The 21,599-nt window shown below is 41.7% G+C and overlaps 1 pseudogene; it reads right to left on the bottom strand.

Annotated features, from left to right (window-relative positions):
• LOC112106044 overlaps window positions 1-21,599 on the bottom strand; it is a 223,149-nt pseudogene that overhangs the window by 26,671 nt on the left and 174,879 nt on the right.

A 21,599-nucleotide genomic window follows, 5' to 3' on the forward strand; every position in this document is an offset into this window, starting at 1 on the left:
GGGCAATCTACAATGCAGCTGTGCAAATCAAATATTGCATAAGCAGAGTCTGAAGCAGAGTCTGTCTGGCAAACCTCCTGATTTCTACATTATGTCAAAATACATGAGTCAACATTTCATTTTCCCAAATTTTCAGTAATTTAGTTGCCCTATTCTTGTCCTTTATGTCCTACACCCGGATGACATTTTTGAACCATATTTTAGGAGCTTAATTTGATCAAATGATCCAAGGGAACTCCCAGTAGATACCTCTGCTTTAATGCTAGATGTGTTACAATGGTTAGCATTTCTGACAATGAAGTTTTATTCTGCTCCAGTTAATTTTTAGGTAATACATGCTTTATTTTTGATATGAGTCAGGAATGCAAGTCCCTTTTTTTGCAGTTCAGTTAGAAAGTAGAAAAAAATAAAATACAGAGCTCACCCTTGCAAAGTGCTGAGCCCCCTCAAAGCCAGCAGAGGGGGCTCAGCACCTTGCTGGACCAACCCCATAATACATCTCCCAATGCGATAGACTTCACGGTGACCTGTAGGTGACCCGGAAGGAGTTGAGGCAAGACACAGCTAAAGGACTGATATTCGTATTTGGCAAATACTAGCAGTGTCTGAATATCAGCTTTCACGGCCACTTTCCCCTTCTCCACATGGGGAGCCCAGTGCTTGATTTGAATGAAAGAGATATGGAGCTCAAGCAAATAGGTGCTGGGGTTCAAGCAATATCTTTAACATTAAAAAACGATACAGCAAGCCGAGAGGTACCGGGGCTTAGCCTTGCCAAGCCCTGGCACAAATTAAGCACTGACTCAACCTCCTCCTTCCCCACAACACATGTTCAACAAGCCAAACCAACTCCTCTCCTAAATTTACCACCTTCCTCCAGGACATGGCAGCTAACATCCCAATAGGTCCTCGGCCCTTCTCCTCTGTCCCCATTTGTTGTTGTTTTTTTTCCAAAAGGAACTTGTAGCTTGTGGGGAGGGGTGCTAAGGCCTGTGCCCATCATACAGCCCCCTCCATGAACCCAGGAGAGCAATGTCTGGATTGAGAAGCAAAGACATAACAGAGAAATTTCCAGCCGTGCAAAGAAAAAAAAGCATTTTATACCAAATCAGAAAACATTACACAATACTCTTCCCTCGCCTCGTAAGAACAGCCATTTGGGTCAGACCAAAGGTCAGTCTAGCCCAGTATCCTGTCTTCCGACAGTGGTCAATGCCAGGTGCTTCAGAGGGAATGACCAGAATAGGAAATCATCAAGTGGTCCATTCCTTGTCGCCCATTCCCAGATTTTTGCAAACACAGGCTAGGGACACCATCCCTGCCCATCCTGGCTAATAGCCATTGATGAACCTATCCTCCATTAATTTATCTAGTTCTTTTTTGAACCCTGTTATGGTCTTGACTTTCACAATATCCTCTGGCAAGGAGTTCCATAGGCTGGCTGTGCGTTGTATGAAGAAATGCTTCCTTTTGTTTGTTTTAAACGTGCCACCTATTAATTTCATTTGGTGACCTCTAGTTCTTGTGTTATGAGGAGTACCTTTAAATAACACTTCCTTAATTACTTTCTCCTCCCCCGCTGGGTTCTGTGTGTGTGAAAACCATGCCATCCTTGGATGACCCAGTATATAATTTTAAAAATGAATCCAGCTCCCACATTTTGCTCCCAGGATGGCTAATGGGAAAATCAACTCTCTTCACTGGGATAACTTTTCAGGGATGATATAGTTTTTGTGTCCTTAAGAAAGCACCTTTGAGTGGCTGGGAGTACTGTGGAAATTGCACACTCAGCCCCAGGGAGCATCTCAGACTCAGGGTGACACTGATGGACCAAAGGCCAACTCTCCAGAGGCCCAGTAGAACAGTCCTTCAGCATAAGCAGCTCAAGCACCAGTATGAAGTGCTAGTAAATGTACAAACCAGTTCAATCTCTCCCTCCCTCAGTGGGAAGAGAGGAGGAGGAGATATCTCTATGGCAGAATCTCTCCTCACACTCAGCAGATCGGGGCCCTGCACATCGTAAGGTTAGTTCCTCATAGCTAATGACTTATGGAGCAAAGTATTGTGGGGGAAAGAGATCATGGACTAAGCAAGTACGTGCATGAGCACACGCCCACCCAACAACATACAAAGGTGTGTCCGTAACAGACATACCGCACCTGGAAAGCTAACTGGGCTGTGAAGGTAAGCTTGTCTCTTTCAAACAGACCACGACTGATGTAAATTAAATTGGAGTATGTCACACACTCAATCAGGTTGTTTACGCGCTCCCATCCATTGTCAGAGGGTTCTGCCAGCTGCACTGCTTTGTGAAATACAACATAAAAAGCCTGTGACAGAAGGGAGACAAGGGTCTAAGCCAATGGTAACACTAGATTAAAACAGCAGCACACAAACATATTGATCTCTTCCTGAATAGTAACCTGGAGTGAGAACTGATATATTGGATTGATTTTATTCAGCTCTTCCATGAGGAAATAGAGCTGGGAAGCTCTTGCCACTACTGGCCGATAACGCTCACAAGCCTCATTGATCTTTACTTTGTTGACTTTTGCTTCCAAAACCTGCAATATACCAGAGATACAGAAACTATGTGTGAAGAGCTGGACCTGGCCTGAACAAGACTGACAGGATTCAGTGAGCAGCCCTGCAACAGAGGCCTTGGGAGAAGCCAGAGGGTTGGAAAATGATGGAGGTAGCAACAACTTTTGGGTCTGGTTCTGGAAGGTTCTAAGAGCCTTAGATTCTGCAAGGTTCGAGATGTGACGTACTCTCAACTCCCATTACAGTCAATGAGAGCTGAGAGCATTCAGGACCCAGCAGGAGGTGCTCACCCTTTGAAGGATCAGGCCCTTGAGGAAGCCACAAGATTAAGAACAACTTGAACTTGTTTTCCCTGCTTCAGTTACTTTTCAAATCATTTTAGGGCATTAGAAATTCAAAGGGCCGCATCCTATAATTGTTTTACATGCAGCACTCCCAATAAGGCAATGGAGTTTTGAGTGCAGACATTGCAGGATTGAGTCGCAAATATTTAATTTCAACCCATTTGTTTCTCACTGCTCAAACATTTTAAAAGAAAGAAAGAAAATAAATCAGTGATTACTTTCCCTCAATGGGTTTTGTGAACTGAGAATAGAGAGAAGACACAGAAAGTATCCAGCTTCTATATATGCCCATAGCAAATGCAGCTGCTTGTAACGTGCTAGAACATCTGCAGGAACATGACATTCATGCAGAATCTCACACATTAGAATATAGCTTTATAGAGAGAACAGTTTAGTTATGAAAGCAACATAAATCTATTTTATAATAGCTTTGTCCACCACCTCCCCTTGCTCTCTGTACATAATTTTAACTGAAGAATACTGTCAAACTGGTCATAATGGGACAAATCCTCAAGTCCTTCATCATTTTTTCCTCAGTCATCATTTTTTCCTTAGTAGTTTGAGTAATGTCATGGTAAAAAATGACTAGGGATTTCAGGAGTTGGCCCTTTTTGGATTAATAGCCACTCTGTAATTATATCTCTTCAGGAGAGGCATGAAGCTACCAAAAGAATAACAGGCGGAAGACATCAGTGCCTATCTGAAACAGCTAACCTCATTCCAGGCAGAGCTGATCACATTTTGTAAGAGGCACTGCTAGTCCACAGAAACTAGGCAACAAGGACCCGAGTTTCTATTCCCCTGCACCTTGCATAGTCATTTACAGCAGTGAAAGGTAAGTGGTAGAAATGTTACCATTCCAACTTTACACTGCTGTAAATGATGGCACAAGGTCCATGGAAATGGACAGTCAGGCCCCCAAATGTGAATCTTTGCAGAGTAAGAGGCAACCCCTTCCCTGGTTCCTTTACAAGTCCCAGCTAAACTCTCTTCCTTAGGATTCACACTCAACCATTTTTAAAAGCAAGTGTTCTAAAAGGTTCTTTTAAACTCCAGTCTGTCCCAACAACCTGTTTATAAAGAGTTCTGATGCTTTAGTTTATTCGATGGCTTCTTTTGAAAGAGGCTTTTAATTGAATGTTTGCTATCTACTGCTTTTTCATCAATATAGGCTGTTTCCTGAGGATTTTTATAGGGGAAACTTTGGCAATGATTTATGTTAGTTTAAAGTTATCTAGGAGATGGGTAAAGATGACCCCACAGTAAGATGAATACAAGCCTGCAGCTAATGTGCAGATTCGCAATTTACTGGGTTCCTTGGGAACATCTTACTCACAGTCCCCTAAGGAGAGTCCAGGCAGGATGCATACACACAGGGTAATCAGCTCCAGCCACATTCTCTCATTCTTCCCTCTGACTTCAGGGCTCAGACAAGCCTGATGGAAGAGTAGCCCAGCAGGGTTCACAGCTTTCAGCTCTATCTAGTCTCACAGCACTTACTGAATCCTCTCCACCTAAGGAAGACCTTCAGAAGTAAGCGTCTTCCTTTTAAAAAGACACTGTCACATGATTAATGTTCCAAGACATTTCTGTAGTTGTTTGTTGATGTTATCTATTCTGAGTTGGGGAAGGGTTGGGATAATAGCATCTCTGTATTCTGATCTGGCTTGAATGCTGACATCCTCAGATTTTTTGGTCAAGTCATTTAATCATTACCTCAGTTTCCCTATCTGTGAAACAGGGGTGAAGTATGTATTTTTCTACCTAACAGGGATGAACTGAGGATGAATTAATTAGTTTGTAAAGCACTTTGCAGATGAAAAGGAGATGTAAGTGCTATGTATTTATTACTGATATCACACGACATTTTATACTTACGAATGTAATATTTCTCTCTAAACTGCATATGAACCATGACTTTAAAATGCAATGATTTCTAACATTAGCTTCTTGGTTTGCATACTTAGCACTGTTTGCACAAGAGATGCAATGATGTGCATCAGCATAGCAGAAATTAATATAGAGCTCCAAAATGCGTATTGCATTCATCACTTTCCTGTTACCTTCTTGAGTTCCTCAATTTGTATGCGGTTCATTATGCATCCACTGAAAGGGTTTTCCATACTGGACATATGTTTTTACAGTCAGTTCTGACTACTTAGAGCCAGAGAAAACAGCTCAAGTGATTGAATCTGCCTGCCTGCATTTCACTGGAGTAATTCTTGCACTGTTCCCTCCTGTTGTTTTATCTAATCTCCTCGGGACCTTGGGAGTTAGGTGCCTACGTGCTTTTTGAAAAACCCACTATGTGCCTATCTGTATCAGTGCCTAAATACCTTTAAAAATGTGGCCCCTTAGTTTTATGACTGAACAATGTCAAAACAACCAATAACTCAATACAGTGCAATCTTAACAAAATTCTAAACCAAACAACATAGAAAGATATCAGTAAGCATTTGGCTCATAAGAAACTATGAAAAGAGATGTGTCAAAGAAAAGCTAATTTTCAGTTAACAGTCACATGTGAAATGTAAAACATCAGTCTAATTCTCTTCTTCTTGCAGCTTTTATTTTGAATTTATAAAAGGATTTCATTGTGATTAAAACATTTTAGAATTATCAGGGTACAAATTAGACAGAGGTTCTACTACACAACAGACACATGCAGTTTCACCTATGTACATAACCGAGGTATTAAAAAGAATCTCTGAAACACACTGAGATCCTCACAGATTAATATGTTGAAAAAAGAAGTGATGCAATAAGTATAATTATGAAAGAAAAACATCTGGTTTTGATCAAAAAGAGCCATTTTCATTTTATCAAAATGATCAGTATTGTTGCTGATCTGATTCGTTTCATATTTTACCTTTAGTTCTATTTCTGCTGCTGTGTGTAGTGTTGTTTCCAGCTTTTCAACCAGAAGTGTATCCCCCAAGAACTTACTCTTGGCAGCTGAAAGGCGTGCCAGTAATTCATCCTCAAGCATTTTCAACTCAATTTTAAAATAATTTTGCTGCTTTGTGAGTTCAGACTGAAATGAAGATGGCTAGTTTGCAAATCTATAAATCAAACAATGTTAATATAGAAAATATCGCATCTCTTTGCTTCAAACACACTGATCTCCTAAACCTTCATTATAAACCTAGATTTTAGTAATTAAGTTTTGGATTAACACTAAAAGGAAGAAAATGTATAAATTGTGACCTTTTTTCTGATTATTATTAAACATATTTAAATAAGAAAAATTAGCTAATTACTGGCTATAGATTCCATCCTAATAAATCTGAGTTGAACATCCAGATTTATGTCTGACCATATCTTACAATTATTTCTGTGTACACCACACACCAGTCATGTCATCCTCTTTCAGGCAAAAACATGCAGAAGCGGGAAGAAGTCATACACAACATTAATAGCTTCAAAGCCATGGAAAACCTGAGGCATTATCCCCTTGGTTCATAGGGGTAGTAGCTGAGCAGACATAGCCTGGGGTGTGCCTTAAGTGTACAGACCCTTGATGATTTGCAAAGAATCATGGCCCCAAATGTCAGTCTGAGGGAATTCATGTGGCATGCCTACCCCAACAACAGCAGCAGAAGCAGCTTAGTGACCTTGCTGGCATTGGTCCCTGGTCTCCAGTTGCAACTTTGCAGTGAGTACAATCCATAGATCAGGAGCATGAACTTCTCAGCACTTATCTGTGACAAATCCGTGGGGTTCTGAAAGGATTATGCTATCTACAGGCAGTTCCCCAGGCCCCTTCTGATGACTGATACCTCCAACCCCCAGCCAATAGAATCCCACACTTGTAGAGAGGTTGAGGAGAAGCTGCTGGGGAAGGAGTATCAGTATACCAGTGTATCAGTAGGGAGGATTCTGCATGTAGTTGCGCTGTGGGGGTGTCATGAAAAAACACCCCCCTGAGTGCAGCAAGTTTCAGCGCTGTGAAGTGCCAGGGTAGACAGTGCACCAGTGCTGGTAGCTACGCCCCTCATGGAGGTGGTTTTTTTAGAGCGCTGGGAGCACTCTGCCATGACCACACAAGCCATGTTAAAGCGCTGGCACGGCAGCGCTTTAGTGTTGCCAGTGTAGACTAGCCCTTAAGAAGGCTGTTCTCAATAGGTAGACAAACTGAGAAGTAAGATTTAAAGTTAAGTGGGGAAATTAAGATAACAAGAGAAAAAAGGTGAAAGGATCAGGACAGGAATGTGAGGACTGTGATGACTCCACTTTGTTCCTCAGTTTGACCTGTTTGATTAGGGATCTGGGAGCTGCTGTAATTAGAACTAAATTTCAAGAGTCAGGAATTTGTTACTGTGGCTCACTAACTACTTTCTCCCAGTATGATTAAAGAGTAGAGAAAAGGAACTGAAGGAATTCTATGCTATTCCATTAATAGAGTTCTCTCTTGCCTAAATTGTAGGTAAGAGCTGCATTATGGCAACTTTCCCAGGGTTATGTGAGTTAAAGAGATTAGACAAGCCGGGTAACATAACAAGCTAGCATGCATGAGCCCTATAGTCAGAAACAATCTTGGGCAATAGAGGCAATGACCATGAGAGATGGGATATTCTCAGTTTCTGGCAGGGCCATGGGATGAAAGGGAGAATCCCTGGTAGTTGCAAAAGGGCTGTAGGTGCAGCTAAACTAGAGGGAGGGAAAGGGTTCAGGATTGTAATGGGGAGGAGGGGGAAATGCCACTAGATAAAAGGGGAGTGAATAGCTGAGGAACCCACTTATATCAGCCTGTCTCTATCTCAGAGAGGAGGGTACACGACTTGAATGGAGGGCGATACAGCTCCCTATGTCAAAATAGTGAAATAAAGAAATCAAGATAAGAAAGTGGAGGATATGGCTCCCTTCCAGCCACTCCTCCTCTTGGGGAGAGGAGACAAGAGCATTGCTAAATGGTGCCTATTTTTGATCCCTGCATGGCAACACATATGTTGGCATAACCCCTCCGGTGCTACAGTAGGGAAGTGAGGAAGATTCCATATTGGTGTGTTGGGGAACACTACTCAGCTGGGTCTCACAAGGTCCCCGGGTAGTACAGCCAGGATTGTGCAGATAGAACCCTGGCCCACACTTTAGTTTTCCCCTGTCATGTGTGTAAAGCCACACATAAGAACATAAGAATGGCCATACTGAGTCAGACCAAAGGTCCATCAAGCCCAGTATCCTATCTACCGACAGTGGCCAATACCAGGTGTCCCAGAGGGAGTGAACCTAACAGGTAATGATCAAGTGATCTCTCTCCTGCCATCCATCTCCACCCTCTGACAAACAGAGACTAGGGACACCATTCCTTACCCATCCTAGCTAATAGCCATTAATGGGCTTAACCTCCATGAATTTATCTAGTTCTCTTTTAAACCCTGTTATAGTCCTAGCCTTCATAACCTGCTCAGCAAGGAGTTCCACAGGTTGACTGTGCGCTGTGTGAAGAAGAACTTCCTTTTATTTGTTTTAAACCTGCTGCCCATTAATTTCATTTGGTGCCCCCTAGTTCTTATATTATGGGAACAAGTAAATAACTTTTCCTTATTCACTTTCTCCACACCACTCATGATTTTATATACCTATATACAGGGAAGGGTTAAGCAGCTGGAAGATGCAGCTGGGCCCAACCTTTCAAGGGCCATGCAGTACCCAGATGGTAGCACACCCAATCACACAGGTGCCGGAGAACTTTGATGAAAAGATACATTAAATATAGATAAATGTAAGTGGAGAGATGGCTGATGGCGTGATAGCAAACTGATTTACCTTCCTTTAGCATATGCCCTCCAAGTAGTGGGTCAGGTACACGTTCAATGGTTACATCAGAGTTCTCTATCAAAACAGGATCTCCAGCAACAACTACCTGCTGTATAATATCAACATACCTGTAAAAATCCCCAGGGGTCGGGGGAGACATGGACACAGTGCTGAAGATGTTAGCAGACAACTCAGTTAATTATTTCACTGGATACTTTGATAAGCTTATATAGTAAGAAAGCAGTTTATTAGAGTTTTTAATGCTTCCTTGGATATAAAGAAAACAGTTCATGATAAAATTAGCCCCCGCACCTTTTCAGTAGCTCAACAAATAAATGTTCCTATTCCTACTAATTCTGGTAGCTGCCAACTAGCTTTTATCCTGCTTGACTCAAATGGATGACTTTCAAATCTGAGCCATATCTGCTTTTTATCTATTTGCTCCCTCTGGAGCGGGGGTTTAATCAATAGAGGCCAGTGTTCATCGTTTGTAAGAATAGTGGCATTTTGTGTGGACATGTATCGCTAGGCAAGCCTTCATTGTTCCATTTAGCAATTGTTGCATCATCCGTCAGCATGGAGATTGGATCAAGACCTGCCGTCATTGGAATGGGGACCTAAAGTAATAAAGGTTAACTTTTAAATTGCTAGTTTCAATGGCTTGTGTGTCACAATATCTTTTCACACATATTTGTAATGCATGTAAAGAACAAACTGCATCAACAGAAAAAAAATGCATTACGCTTCTTAACTTTTTACTAATCAACACATGAATGTAAGAAATTGGGTTATAATTTTAAACAGTCAAAAGACAGGGATGTATATTAAACCTTTAGCAGTATAATCAGTACCCGATTGGCCAATTTCCACTCTCAGCTACACTGTCTCATAGCTATAAGAAATCCTTTGTCTTCAAATAAGTTACTGCAGATTAGGGTGGTATAACAGAGCAGAATTTAGCTCTACACATGCCATGTGGGCAAATTACCATGAAAACCTCCTGCTTTTTGTACATCCTGACTGTAGAGTGTTTCAAATTATGGCCTTAACATTATTACATTAATATAAATGTGTATATTTTATTTCCATGTTTTTAAGAAAAAAGGAATTCAGGCCCAAATTTTGCCCTGTATTAGCACAAAGTTGATCTAACACAGGCTAAACCAGCCCATAGACAAGATGTAATCAATTATTTTTTGTCAAGGTCTAAATTTCTTGGTCAAGGTCCAAACTCCAGAGAAAATAATACAAAAATAAAATTAAGAATAAGAGAATAAAAAGATTTTGTGGTCTGTTCAAAAGCGTCTGGAGGTCCAGATTTGGTCCACAGTCTGCCTATTGACTACCCTTGCCTCAGAGCTACTTACCGTTCCTTTGACACCTGCTATTCCACCCATTGTTGCAAAGAGTATATCTGGGGAAATGGAGGAATGTTTTCTTTATACACCGAAAGTCCTTAGTTGCTAGGATGGTCCCTTGGTGTTCTTGGGAGCCTGCATAATAATTTAGAGCAGCCCCCAGACTGCTCTAATTTACTGAGGCCAGCCTGGCATCCAGACAGCCCCAGGATCAGGAGAGGATAAAAGCAGTCTAATGCCAACTTTGCACTCTCTTCTCCTCCTGAGCTGTGCCTAGCACTCTCTCTGGTCAAAGCACATGATTCACAAAACACTAATTACTATACTGCTTTCACTGTGAGCTTCCACGTTTTCATAGACAAAAGCTACTGTGTGGAATGCCACAGTGAAATTGCAGCACAAAACACTGGTATTATGTAATTATAATATTTTATAATATCTTAAATAAGATTATTTCTTTAAACCTACGCTAAGTGATTCATAATAGAAACATCTCAAACAAATTAGTTAATCATATAAAACACTATATGTAACTTTTTATTTCTCTCTTTCTTTGTAATTAGCTTGGAGACTGGCCCTCAGTCAAAACTAGCCACCTGGAAAGTTTCAGCTTGTAACATTCAGCTTTTTGTGAGTCATAAATGTGCAAAAAAGACTTTTTTACAATAGAAAAAATATCTTTTTTCCCCATCCTTGCATAATTCAATACCAGTGAATGGATTTTACTCAGGCTTGCAAAAAAAAAAAAAAATCACATTTCAACTGAAACCAAGCATGAAAAATTTCAGATGTAAAGGAAATTTTCATCTGAAGGAAAGTTATGAACACGAGACAACAGCAGGTTCAGATGGAAGTCTCAATGCAACCTTAACTATAGCATTCACCACGAAGCCAGTGTTATAACCGAACACTAAATCTTGCTCTGTGCGCCGTTGGTGCACAATGGAGGGGCGAGAATAGAGTATTAACAGCCTGTCCCCTCATACAAGCAGCAGGGAAGTTTCTCGCCACAGCACTAAGCAGAATACTGGCTGGGCCTGGCAATTGCTCTGAGTTGCAAACCATTTCCCCAAGGTCTTTGGGTTAGTCTGCATGGCCAGCCCTCATCACCTAGTGAATATGTTTCAAACAACAGTAAGCACTAGCCAGTGGCATAATTTGCTCTTGTTCAGGAGTGCACTTGGCTGATTTATTATTTCCAAATTTACCTTCCTATACAATGAGATATTTGCAGAAAGTACATTTAAGCTACATGGTGAGTCAACAGGTAAAAAAGGAAATACAGCAGATGTTGGATTTTTCTGATTAATTGTGCTTTTAAAAAAATAAACAGTATAAGCACTTCAATTAAGAAGGTGTGTGCAAGTCTTGAATTACCCGCTAGTAAGGCATCCACAGGTTTTGAACTAGCTCATGCCTATATCTCTTTGCAAATGAACCAGCATAAGAAATAAAAGCTGCAGGTGGGAGCATATCTCCACACAGAGTTTGCTCTTGTTCATGATCCTGAGGGACTGACTGAACCCATCTCACATCTTCGGACTAGAATACAAGGATTACAGATCCTTGTTAATTAATTGTTTACAAACAAACTGCTAAAAGGAAGTTGTTATTGCTCTGGGAACATGTGGGGTTACTCACACATGTTAGAAACAAGACAAATAGTTTGGAGTTCGCACATAGCAAGCCTCATACAATTATGTTGCACAAAATAGCCTGTGTTTAATGTTATGTTGATCTACTGCAGGTTGCTTTTGGCAGTGGAGAGACAAGATCCAATCAACAGCATAGTAGTAAAGGGATAGCTATGCTGCATAGATGCAGGAATTTCTAGGGAAGGGTTAAAGCTTCGTCTTGAGTCTGGTTGGCTTTGGGGACTGGTAATATCTCTGATGACTTGTGAAAAATCAACTCAGGGCATTAGTGGTGGAAAAGTTGTTGAAAATGGCTGTTTGGTGATTTATATGAAATGAGTTGGTGGCCTCAGTTCTGTGATTAGCAAGCAGATGACCACAGCATTATTGGCACCAATCAGAGGCCAAAGATGGAATGGATACAGAGACAGAACTAACGTCTCAGGCCCTAGAGATGATCTTTTGTGTCAGGGCTCAGTGACACTGGTGGAGTGGCAGGGAAAACTTACACTGCCATTGCCTGTTTCCGGTTCTTGATCTTGCATCCACTAGAGTCAATAGGAGATTTGCTATTGACTTTAACTGGTCCATGATTGATCCCTTGTTTCTTTTCCTGTGGCTAGACAACTTCAGCTTCCAAGACTGTGGAAGTACTTTCCCCAGGAATTAGTATACTAACAAATAACCAGTGCTTGTGTTTTCTCTTCTGATGATTTTCAGGATGAAATTCCATTTAGTCTAAAAAATTTAATATCCATATTAATGCAATAGAAAGATCCACTTGTGCAGCACTTGCTCAAAGGGAATTTTGGGAACGATTACCTTTCTAGTATTTGCCCGTGCAATGTGCAACTATCACTGCAGCAAGGCTGCATAAAGCTAATGAAATAATATGTTCTCAGCAAAAATTAAGATGAAAAGTAATCAATCCTCTTGTTCACTAGGGATATGGTCTAAGCATATTCACTTCATACAGGCCATGCAACAACCATCCAATGGTAACAGCTTTGGGTCATTACTGACCTTGGTCGAATTTGATACAATTATGTACAGGTGATAGACTTAGTATCCCACCACCAATCCCTTGAGCTATCCAGTCTCTTCACTGAACTGTTGCTTTGAGAGGTGCCTGGTGAAGGACTTGCCATTAAAATTCACCTGACTGTCATCTTCATCTAGTGAATGACTCAACTTTTCTTTCCTTTCATCTCCGTCTCCTCCTTTAGATTATTTTCATTATACGCCTCCCCTTTTCATCGCTCTGTTGCTATTCCAGTGCTTGTCAACCACAGCAGGGGGTCATGGTGGAACCAAACAATATGATACATTAGGCAGAAGAAAATAATATCTGATGCTCCAGAATAACCATTTATTGCAATAATTTTGAAAGGTCTGCTGTATTAGAGCCTTTATTATTCTGTATTATGTATGTGGTTTAATTTTACAGGCATTAGTTTCTCACTAAAAATATACTATACTTTCAATTCAGTTGGGATGTTAACATTTTAAATTATTTGATTTTGCTTCTTTAAACAGAAACAGTGAGCCTTTTGCATTCTCCTTCAGTCAATCAATCCTTTCTATGGTTTCTGGAAATGCTGTGCTTTATTTTAAGTTCTGCCAGAGAGACTGAGCAATATAATTTTACGTAATAACAAATAGATATTTTATTTTTGCTGTCCACATATTTGGTTATCCAAGTCAGCTTCAAACGACTGGCTCAAATTGCACAACACCTATAATGCCAGTAAACTATAGCAAGAGATTCCCCAAATGAATTTTAACATGGAATAAAATAGCTGAAAAAAATATATAAAGTAAAAATCTAGTTGGATGATAAATGAAAAATCCATTAGTGAATATGGATTCCCCTTAGCCAACCTGAATCAACAGACAATATGGATTTTTGATAATTCATTGGTTTGCCATTATTTATTCTCTCTCATGTAATACCCACTGCACATCTCAGAGAGCTAATTAGAGAATTATCATATTACTTAACTAAGTAGCCCAAACTGTATTAGTCTGTATGTACCCGAAGCAAGGGCAGTATCATTAGCATTGTTTAATTGTTGCAAATAAAGCCATTGCATCTTATTAAATCATCGTCATTGTCAATACCTACGATTCACTAGATCCATTCTTTTAATGTTCTTGGATGTGTTAGTTACTAGGTAATCTTACTGTTAATATATACCACAGTGAGGCAAAATATAAGAAAATGTAAAGGTCAAAAACATGCTTCTATTATGAAAAAAATGAATGATAATGACATAATTTTTTCAGCTCATCAGGTTCTTTGCTAAGTGCCTCTGTTATTGCCAGATCAGTAGTGTATAACAAAGAAATGCTTTCTGGAGGCTGCTTCATTAGCCTGCCCTGTAGGACCTCACCTCCAGACCTTTCACTAATCTGTTGGCCAGCTCAATAGTCTTGTTAGTTCTATTCACTTCTTCCTGGCAGCGGATTTGCTCAGCTGTAGCTCTCTGAAAGGCAGTGGTTAAGGCAGCCAGGTTTGTGTCTAGTTCCTTCAAATAAAAACAGTAAGAAACAACTTTGGACATTGTAAGAACAAGTAAAAATATTTCTGCTGTCTTATTTTATATTTCTGAAAGTTAAATTATACACTGTGAGAAAGATGTAAACATGACTGTTCTTAGTATCCTTTCCCAAATCACACCATCAGACGGTACAGTTGGAAAGCAGTAGGAAAAAGTGGCAGTTCCTGTAATTTTTGATATTTGCTCAAAACAGCATTAAAAAAAGAAACCACAGATTTGATCTCATAAGAGGGAAAGAAGACGGACCTTTTTTTCAGAAAGGTATCTCAAATTTAGCAAGCTTTAATATCATGTATTTCTTATAAGATTGCATACTTTATAGGCGGTGTCAAAAACACTCTGTCGAGAGCTCCATTTGGAAGCTAAAGAGAACAGACAGGTTTAATGATGAGGGGTAAAAATTTGCTAAACAGCATACACTACAAAGTTAGCTCGACATAAGTCGCCTTGCGTCAACCTGTTAGTGTGTGTGTCTATGCTCAAATTTGTCTTTGGCTGACATAAGAGCCCAGTTATAGTGACACAGTAAGCAGCTCTCCCTTGTGTGCAACTGCCCAACCCACCATGGAACTCCATGTACTAGATGCATTCCCACCTGGGGTAGACAGGCAGTATTGTACCTCCTGGGCCTGTGGGGAGAAGAGACTGTGCAGGCATCGCCACAGACCAGCCATAGAAATATGGACATCTATGAACAGACTGCATGGGGGACAGGGCCGGCTCCAGGCACCAGCTTAACAAGCAGGTGCTTGGGGCGGCCAAGGGAGAGGGGCGGCACCTGCGGCAATTCGGGGGCGGCAGGTCCCTCACTCCCTCTAGGAGCGAAGGACCTGCCGCTGAACTGCCGCCGCCTATCGCGGCTTTTTTTTTTTTTTTTTCCAATTGCTGCCGCTGATCGCAATCGAGCTGGCCCTGATGGCGGATGCAGGCAAAGGGCTAAGATAGGGATCAACATCAGTGCTGTGTGAAAGTGAAGGAACTGTGGCAGGTGTACTGTAAGACCAAGGGGCTCAATAGATCTGGTGCTGTGCTGTAGACCTGCCATGTTCACAAGAAGCTGCATGTCATACTTGATGGAGACTCCATCAGCACCCCGCAGACCATGGAGAAGCCTGAGATAGAGACTCCTGCTATGAAGATGGAAAGGGACATCTAATGGGTGGGGGGCTCCAGCATGCCACGAGCCAGGACCATTTCAGGTATGTTTACACAGCTCACGGACACCAGCCTTGCAGCCCAGGTTGATGGTCTTGGGGGTAGTGGGACTCAAACTAATGTTCTAAAAATAGCTGTGCAAACAACACTTTGAAGTTGTGGCTCAGGCTGGGGCTTGGGCTCTGAAGCCTAGGGATGCAGTGGGGGAAGCTTCAGAGCCCGAGCCACAACTTTCAAGAGTTGCCTACATAGCTATTTTTAGAGCACTAACATGAGCCCTGCTAACCCAAGTCTATTGATCCAGGCTGGGAGACTTGCTTCTGCAGACTGTGTAGAGATACCATTCAAGATTCCACCATAGTCTAGCCATTGGCACCAGCTGAACACGGACGAGTCCAATGAAGGGGAAGGGACCTCAGTAAGTGTAGCATGCATTTTTCCTCACACTATTTAAATGTAAAGATGGTGACCAATCCATCCCCAAGCTAACAAGACACAGGTATCAACTTTTCCTTGTTTTACTCGTGTGAGAAGAGGTAGCAGTACAACAATCAGCGGTAGAGTTGGTATCTACTTTTCACTCCCCTGTTGGGTTAGGCAGGGGGAAGGGGAAGTGGTTGGAGAGCAGTTTGTGTACGTACAGTAGAACCTCAGAGTTACAAACACCTCAGGAATGGAACCTGGTGGTAGCTCTGAAATGTTCATAACTCTGAACAAAACATTATGGCTGTTCTTTCAAAAGTTTACAGCTGAACATTGACTTAATACAGCTTTGAAACTTTACTATGTAGAAGAAAAATGCTTTTAACCACCTTAATTTAGATGAAACAAACACTGAACAGTTTCCTTACCTTGTCAAATCTTTCCATTATTTTTTTTTTTTTAGTAGTTTACGTTTAACACAGGACTGTACTGTATTTCCTTTTTTTGGTCTCTGCTGCCTGACTGCGTACGTCCAGTTCCAAATGAGGTGTGTGGTTGTCTAGTCAGCTGTTTGTAACTCTGGAGTTTGAGGTTCTACTTGTACATAGGGATGTCCCTTGTATCCTCCTGAAAGATCGAGCTGCAACGTTCATGGAGATGCTTTGCAGTCCTCTCTGGAAAATTTCGAGGAATAGCTGCCCTAGTTCTTCCTCCAGAGTAGGACACGTCCCCATACCACTCTGCAATGAGTTTGGCTGGCAGTAAACAGGCTAGTGGCATATAGACCCAGATAGCTTTGAGACACAGGAGCAGCTGTGTTATCTGTGCCTTTCTTATCATCAGAAGTGAGATATCAGCTAAAACCACCACAGTTGTGGAAAAATAGTGACAGTATTCAGTGTCATTGCCCTATACTTGTACCCAGGGAATAGGAACCAAATCTGTATTGTTTCTTGCAAACAACTATGCCCCTGGCAGGCCATAGTCACCATAGGTGGGGCAGAAGAGCAGCATAGCAGGAATTGATTAATGGCCCTACATATTTGCATGACAATGTCCCCCACTGTGACCCCAAAATGATTTCCCATTGCCCAGAAGCAACATGGCATTCAGGGCCGGCTCCAGCATTTCTGTGGCCCCAAGCAAAAAAAAAAAGCCACGATCAGCGGCGGCAGTTCAGCGGCAGGTCCTTCGCTCCTAGAGGGAGTGAGGGACCTGCCGCCCCGAATTGCCGCAGGTGCCGCCCCTCTCCCTTGGCCGCCCCAAGCACCTGCTTGTTAAGCTGGTGCCTGGAGCCGGCCCTGATGGCATTGCACATCTGTAGACTGCACTTGCCACTCAGGTCTCCACTGTCAGTGCAGCTCTCATTCTGGTGTCCCTGCATTGGGAGGGCTGGGGTGAGCTCAGTTGCCAGACCCTAGGACTGTTGCCTTTCACAGCCAGAAACACTGCAGCCACTGCTTGGTGTCCCAAATCTGCATTACAATGAGATCCCACCATTCAGTGCTCATTTCTTGGGCCCAGAAGCAGCACTCCACCATCTGCAGCTGCTTTGTGAATTTTACCGATAACCTTCAAATTGTTTTTCACCACATCCTCAATAAACCATCCTCATATCCTCCATCCTTCCTAAGGGTCTGTAAATCAGGAAAATCATGTGTCCTGTTTGCAATGTTCATGAGAATAGTGCCATCTCTGTGGGCGCCCTGGTTCTGTCAGAGATGGTGGACACTAAAAAGTGCTACATGGGTTTGTGGGATTAAAAAAGAGGCGCAAAAACTATGGGATGACATCAGATGAAGAAAGTTGCATACTGGGAAGTTGACGCCCTAGTGCCCAGAGATCCCTGGGCAACTCATTTCTACCCCACAACACAGTTGTGTCAAAAGACATTGTGTCAGATGGCAGTGCCTGGCACGCTGGTATACCCATGGTATTCCACATGGTGCATTGACAAGCACTCCTGGTGAATACCTGCAGCATCCATGCAAGCAACCAAGATGCATATGCACAAACTATATACAAACTTCAGTGGCTGTATGCTGCTGTAACTTGCGTCAATCACAGTTTGTAGCTGTAGCCATGGCCTTAATAAATAAATAAATAGTCAATGGGATTTAGGCTCTTATGTGCCTAAGTCACTTTTGAAAAGTGGCTTCCCAGTCAGGTGCTTTTGAACATTCTACCTCAGATTTGGCAAGAGGAAGCAGCTTGGTCATGATCCAACAATGCACTTAAACACACTCTCAACTGTATGCGTGAGTAGGCCCGTTGGATCAGAGCCTCTTTTGTTCCCAGAGGACGGAGTGGAAGAGCGAATTCAGCACAGATGGTTGGGCATGAGCACTAGTGAGAGCGTGATGTCCAACTCAGGAGCATCACAGCAAAGGAACACAAATGACTCCAAGAGGAGAAGCGCAGAATGACTTGGCTAGTGAATGGGTTGATGTGACATTAATAAATGTGTAGAGAATTTTGAAAGCCAAAAAGGCAATTTTAAATGTACTGCAAGGCCCCAGATCCAGTGAAACACTTAAACAGAGGTGAAATTTGGAACATGTGCATACTCCCATTGGCTGTGATCTGGGATTTAAACCCTAAAAATACTGCAATTGTCCAGTATGAGATTTCATAACTATAACTTTAAGAAGAATTTTGGCCTTTGTAGCTGATGGTTAAATCAGGTGCCTTAAGAGCTCCATGTTTCAACCCCAGTTCTGCCACTCACTTGCTCTGTATACCATGGGAAAAATCCAAACCTCCTTGTGCTGTGGTTTGCCCCTCTGCAAAATGAGGATGATAATAATATTTAGCTACCTCACCGGGGTGTTGTAAAGCTTCATTCATTAATGGTCTGGTTGAAATCCCTGTGGCATTATAGGAGGGTAATGTATATAATACAGAACACATGTGGCTGGTACAGAAATTTTATTGGCATGAGTTTGGCATGACCAAGTGAGTTATACAACAAACATTCCTAACAAGGGCCGTTACATTTATTTTAGATAAGGAACTTTTATACCACACCATCGTATTGAGGGTCAGATCCCCAGGTATATCACAGCAGAGGAGTGAAGAGGCTGGGAGTAAAGGTGGTTTTCTGCTACCTTCCTGTCCCCTGCATGGGGCATGTTAACGCAGCCTCAGGCTCAGGAAGGATTGCCAAGGCACGTTGGCCCAGCTCCTCTTGGGTATTTAGGCACCTAATTCCCATTTAAATCAATGGGCATTAAGTGCCTAAATACCTATTGACCTCTGGCTCCACCCCTTGTACTGGAGAGGCCAAGATACCAGTCCCATACCAGCTAGGCATTCCCCATATACTGGAAGAAACCTCAGGCAGCATTACATCCCCTCTGTGCTGCTGGAGGGGCTGAGCATATGGCCATGAGGGTTATGCTGTATATTTAACAAACTTTTAAAAAATATTAGGGAGAGTTGGAACTTTTTTACTGGAATAATTTTGCTTCTCTCTGCCCACTGAGTACAATGAATCAAACTGTAAATCCCTCAGATGCAGAAATATATGGCTAATTGAATTTTAGAGACCTCTAAAATCACGATTTTGAAGTTCAATGTCTCTGAACTTTCCAGGGTTAGAAGCAGGAGCAGCATGCCCCCTGGAATAACTGGGTCATTGGTCTGAGGCTCAGTGTGAGAGCAATGTAATTTTTGGCAATTTTGTTTTTAATAAAAGGCAGCTGTCTGAAGGGGAAAAAATAGGCAGACAGTGAGGAGATAGAGAAGAAACCCCTGTTTGTGATTAATCCACGAAAGAAATAGTTCCAGTTCATGTAGGTTAAATATATGACCTGTGGACTGCTGCCAGAGCCAGTGAACCGCTGGTGAGCTTATGAATAAGAGCTGTTTGGGGAACTGGAAGTTGCCTGGGGGCAGTATTAACTTACCTAAGCAATTTTCTCAAGATTTCATCATATGAAATATTACATGCAAGAAAATGGAACTCGCTTTTAGGTACCACTTTCTCCCTTCCCCCGTTTTCTACTCCTTTTTGACATGTGCACCCCTTCCCGTGTCCACACAGACCGGGTAAGTTGTGGCTGAATTCTAGTAAGGAGAGAACAACAAACTGCAGGTGAATTTAGAAAGCGATGCAGCACTATTTCCTATTCAATTAAAAGTCCAAGACAGTCAGAGCCCCTGATGTGTTACCTTTCATTTGACTACCCACATTTTTGACTTTCTGTAAATAATGTACTAAATGGATAAAAGGAGATACCATTTTTGCTTTTCCCCAAGTTACAGATAACAAGACAAGTCCCTTCCCTTACAGTTTCTGCATATCAATGTGATTTAATGTTAAAAAATAATAATAATAATAATAATAATAATAAAGTGCCAAAATCTCTCTCTGTGTCTCTGTCTTTTTAAAGCATTGCCCTTTTCAAAACAAGGGGAAATTCAGTATAGTTTCAGTGCCACAGTGATCAAACAGTGTCACATCACTATGGCAATTGCTGCCCAGGCCAGGAATACAGATCAGCTTTAATTGTGCAACGCCTTATTGCTGGTGCATGTCAATCAGAACCTATGAATTGAGAAAAATTTGCTCTGTTCATTCTGTTAAATGATGTATCCAATTAAACCTGTTAGAATTCATGATCTTCAGTCAAGGTTAAATGAAAGTAGTTACTCCTGTCAGCTAGGTGATTAAATGCTGCCTACATCAGGCACAGTTATGTGCAAAATTAAAATTTTGGTATAAAGCATGAATCTTTATGCATGCCAGTTAATTATCTTGCGGTTCCTCCATTTATTAAATGCCCACTGCATTTCTTCTTAATCATCAGCGTCCTTTCAAAACTTATTTCATAGTCCACATTATGCCAAATTTCAATGTTTAAATGAAATGCTTTATCAATGAAAACTTGCTCTTTTGAAGGATTTGGCTGTTGCTACGCTACTAAAGACGGCCATTATTAATAGTTTTTTAGCCATTATGCAAAAGATCTATTTGTGTTGTGTTGTATAATTCTGAGTGACTGTGATAGGAATCCCTTGTGTTGTTGCTGTCGGTCATTGCCTCATTCTCTGCACCTAGCTGGGACTTGTGCTGCATATCAGCCAACTCCAACAAACACCAAGACAGTAATATACAGTGCTACAAAATTAGCATAAACATAACTGCTATGGGGCCAATTCTGACTCCCTACCCTATGTGGGAATGGAAGGCCTGGAACACAGACAAATTCAGAGCAGTTTCTCTGTGTGGGGGGAGAGAGAGGGAGAGGAGGGGCAGGATCTGGGGAGCCTGCAGGATATCCATAGCCTCTGCATGTCAGATAAGGATTTCCTTGGAAGCAGGGCCAGTGGAGTCAATGGCCAAACACCCACACCTAAAAGAGAACATAGCAGCTATGAGGTCTACACAGCCTAGAGGAGGAGCTCTGCCGCTGCTCCATATTATGGGGTGGATAGAAGACTTTGCTCTCTTCCTCCCTCCTCCAGTGCACAGTCTATTTACTCTGGCTATGTGCTCTGTCCAGGATTTGCACAAAGTCATTCACTGTACCTCAAAAGTATTGTTCAAATTAGGAGCAAGAATTATGTATTGCATATTTACTCTTGTAAGGGCTAATAAAGCCAGGCTTTGAATGCTGCATGCAGTGTAGAACCAGGATACAAATGTGTATAGTGATCAATAAATAACTAGAAACATATACAAAAAAAGACTGTGTGAAATACTCATTTAAAAAAACTACAGTGTGGCACTAACTTTGCTCGTACAAGGGACATTTCTTCCTATGGTCTGAAATATTCTAGGTAGACATTTATTCCTTTTCATTCTGAGACGGTGTT

This window comes from Terrapene carolina, unplaced genomic scaffold (assembly GCF_002925995.2).
Source record: "Terrapene carolina triunguis isolate 2854851 unplaced genomic scaffold, T_m_triunguis-2.0 Scaffold62, whole genome shotgun sequence".
NCBI classification, from domain to species: Eukaryota; Metazoa; Chordata; order Testudines; family Emydidae; genus Terrapene; species Terrapene triunguis.